Consider the following 4,572-nt stretch of genomic DNA (forward strand, 5'->3'; position numbering starts at 1 on the left):
TAATTGCTTCTTTTCAGTATGTACTTATGTTCTGTGTATGCACATTATACGTCTCTCTCTCACTGTACGTGTATATATGTGTATATCTGTGTATGTATGTGTGTGTATATATAAAGATAGATAGATAGATAGATAGATAGATAGATAGATAGATAGATAGAGAGCGCAATCAGATTGATTGAAAATGTGTTTTTGCTAATGGTAATATGCTAGTATTAAGCACTGTGAAGTGTCATCCTGCATATGGAACTCCTAATTAGTTTTTATCCTTGATATACTACAAAATCTTGTGTTAAGTGGTGGATTTGATTAAATCGGCGGTAAAAAATAAATCTAGATCATTGTCAAGACACACATGCAGATGAGGAGATGGTCCTTCAGTCACTGACATGACAAATACATACACTTGTTCATGGCTTATTAGACCGAACCCGCTACTTGTATGACTTCATGTCCCTGTAAAGCTAAGGCATGTGATTATACTACTTTCCGATGGAGGGACCATTCCCTATATATCTAATGCATCTTCTTCATGGCCACAAATGCGTGACTATTGAGCTTCATTGTTGCTTTATGCTTTCCCTTTCTCCTCCTCCAGAACGTACAACCTCCAAAATTCTGGGGATTACAAAGGCTGCTCTATCCCCTCATTTCATAATTCAAAATAAAGTACTATATCAAGTAGCACAGTTGGATATAACTTATATCTGCAGGATCAAGTCCTTTCTTGCAATCATCACATAGTTCCAGTCCAGCATACTCTCTCATCTCATAATACAATACCCTTTCTATTGTCTGTGCTTGTGGAGCAATCTGAGGGGATGATCACCGCCAGGGCCGGCCTAAGGGGTGTGCGACCTGTGCCGCTGCACAGGGCACCATGGCAGCAGGGGCGCCTGCCTGGGACTTAAATTAAATTCTTCATGTTAAATAAAGTTAAAAAACAACCGACGCTTTAATTTAAGTCCCGGCCAGGGGCGCGGAGTGGTTCCTCGTGAAGTTTTCAGCAACCACTCGGCGCCCCTCACTCTCCGTGACTGGCATTTCATGTTGAGCGCCGGAATATTACATCATATTTCAGTGCTCAACATGAAATGCCGCCACCGCGGCAGAGCAGGAAGACGGATGCCTCCCATTCCCACCGGACGACTCCGGCAACAAGGTAAGTGAGGATAATGAGATGTAGGGAGAGGGAGTAGATAGTTAGAAGGGGCGAGGGAGGAGGTAGTGAGAAGGGGCAGAGGTAAGAAGGGGGCGCCAGAGGAGTAATCCGCACAGGGCACCAGAACACTTAAGGCCGGCTCTGATCACCGCCCTACTTTTTTCTTTTTTTAGGGGTGATAGCTCATGTTCATTTCAATCTCTCTTTTCTTATGAGACGTTCCATTTCTGCCCACTATTTTATTTAGTTCATACACTTTATTGGTGTATTTCCTATGCAGGGCCGGCCCAAGACTTAATGCGGACTGGGGCGAAGTTTAAAATGCCGCCCCCCCCCCGACGCCGGGGGGGCGGCATTTTAAACTTCGCCGACGCCATTATCTACCCTAACCTCCCCCCCCGGTACTTACCTTTTAACAGTCCTGCGGCGAGTCTCCCTGCTCTGCCATGGTGCCGGCTTGTAATGCTGAGCGCCGTAAATTGACGTCACTTCCGGCGCTCAGCATTACAAGCCGGCACCGTGGCAGAGCACGGAGACTCGCCGCAGAGGAGAGAGAGAGGGGCGCCGAGCGGGTAAGCGAAAACCACTCGGCGCCCCTCTCTCTCCTCCGCTTAAAAAAAAAGCGCTTGGGGCGGCAAAGTGCCGCCCCTTCAAAAGTGCCGCCTGGGGCAATTGCCCCAGTCGGCTCCATTGTAGGGCCGGCCCTGTTCCTATGCTTTGTAGCTTTTGATAAATCAGTAGGGTCTGCTCGGTCTGCTTTCTGAACTGAGGCAGCAGAAACTCTACATGTCAAACAATCATACCATAGCATGACCGGTACAAAGAAATGTATATGCAGTGAACTCAGCAGTGTTTACCTTCAGCACTGTCCTAAGCCTGACCCAGGGCAGCACCTGTTCCACGGCTGCCATCTTTACTGTTGAGTGGTATAATATGATGTCATATGTCATCGCTCCCTCTCCTAAGGATAAACGGTGCCTAGGAACAGTGTGCTGTGAAGGCTTTTCTGAGTCTTCATTTTTATATATATATAAATGAGCTGATTAAGCAGAGCAGAGACCACCCTGATAAGCAACCCATTAAGATTCAGGGAGAAGCGCTACCAGATCGATACCCGAATCCTTAAATGGATGTCAGCTGGTAGTCCAGGCCACGTCCCGCAAAGGTAGACTCCCAGGTAGCCAGAGCCTAAATGTTCCTAGGTATGCCTTCAGGCCACCCTTAGTTGACTTGGAATACACCTCTAAGTGAACTGCTGACAACTTACACATATAAAAACAACCACTATGAAGTATGCACACTCTGAATATATATATATATTTTAAATAGCTGGATTGTATTGCCTTTGCTTATTGACTGCCTTAGCACACATTTTTTTATTCCTTACTGTAGTCTGGCTTCTGGGTCCCAATAACACAGTAAAAATACAGAAAAAAAGAACACCCTAAAAAACATAGACCTTTCGATCTAGGGGCGCTGCTGAAATGACCAGCATGTACACACAACAAAGCAAGAAATCAACGCACACACATTTAGTTAGACCAGTTTAACTCCTTCTACACTTATATTGATTGTAATCTATCTATTAGGATTTTATTATGTCTGACATTGTCTACATGGTACATTCACACTGTTTATCAGCACTTGCTCAGCTGTAGGGTGCCAACATGTCTAGTGTTCAGAGCACATTACAAATAGAAGGTTTTCCAAGCACTGACAAGTATGAAAATATTTTCAAGCTCCATTTCATGAAAATAAATATTCACATTCAGAAGGGTCTATAACTTACAAGCACCCTAGCAAACATCTCCTAGGGGCCGCGGCCCCCTTCTGCTTGCCTTTTCTAACATATATTGAGCAGGGCTGTCTACTAAAGTAAACACTGAGATTAAACAAGATGAATTATGAATTTGTATTTGCAAACAGATATTTTCTGATACACGTGTAGGCTATTTAGCTGTCATCCTGTGTGTATATTATTAGGCATGCGCTATCCTTGGGGTGAACCAGACATGACATAAATCAGAAGGCAATATCGGCAAAGTGTATTGTCTTCCCTTCGCATGAGATACATTTGTGTCACTAGATTATGCTAATTCTACGAGATCACAGTTCGCGCTGCAGATTAAAGATGTGATCCGCTGGGGACATGAGAAGATATCTGCGTGATGAGGGGACAGGCACAAGGCATTACTGTAATTGTAACACATCTGTCAGCTGAACTAGGAATAATCAAGCTCACCATGCACGTTTTAACTCATGCACAGCTCAATATATATAGGCTTATGTATTGGTACTCAGCCTTGGGTACTAAAAACAGGTCAATACCTAACCTTGAATGGTTCAATATTAAAACACAAAATATGACTACAAGTTAAATACGTAATTTACATACCATATGTTTATCTGGGGTAGGACAAGAATGATTGTCAATGCCGATATTAATTACAACCGTGTCCTTTTTATATGACAAATGTGTAACTCAACTCAAATATGCAGAGAAACAAATAATTGACAAAGGATATGAAAGCGCCTGTATGTATTGGAGTCCAGCACTTGGAGTTTAATTCTGTTCTGAGTGCTGGGGCATGTGCTCATTCTCAGGGGTTAAGAGTTTAGGGCGCCACTAGACAACTGGAATTTGAGACATGTGGCAGGAACATACATATCTAGATCTGTATCAGGACTTCTAGGCATTACAGAATAATGCCCTTGAGGCAGCCTAATGATTGCTAGATGGAGGATTGGTGGCTCATAATATCTAGCTTCCATTTGATAAGGGAAGGGAATACATGATATGTTATAGAGAAATTTGATCCTGGTTATCTTCTTATCATAGCGGCCACTCTCTTACCTGCTATAGGCTCAATCCCGTTATGCATTCTGCAAAGCACTGCCAAGAGTTGAATAGGTATCTATGCATTTTAGAATTACAAACACATTTGACTAAGAGAAATCTCTTGAATGGGAATATCTTAATTTTATTCACGATACATATGTATTAACACTTTTGTAGCGATTACAATCATGGTAACTCTTTTCCATTGATGGGTCCCATGAATTAGTGTATGCCATAAGCTTAGAGGTTTGTCTGTATAGTTCCAATGCATAGCAGAGGCATTATTTAACTCTAATCTGCAACCACCAGACAAGCCCAGAGACTTGCCATTCCCACAGAAATCTTGTAGTTCTACCACTACTGCAAGTGATTCTGGGTAGTCATAGTGCAGACAAGGTGAACAATGATCACCTTTTTTTGCCTCTATATCCACTTTATTCATGGGTCCCTTTAAAGCAAATGTCCGCTGTACTTGACAGCCTTTAAACAAAAGCCTGGGAAAGAGGTACAATAGCCAGATGACCAATCATGGACAACTGTTTAGTTTCATAAAAATTATTGTACCAGTATA

Source organism: Spea bombifrons, chromosome 2 (assembly GCF_027358695.1).
Source record: "Spea bombifrons isolate aSpeBom1 chromosome 2, aSpeBom1.2.pri, whole genome shotgun sequence".
Classification (NCBI taxonomy): Eukaryota; Metazoa; Chordata; class Amphibia; order Anura; family Pelobatidae; genus Spea; species Spea bombifrons.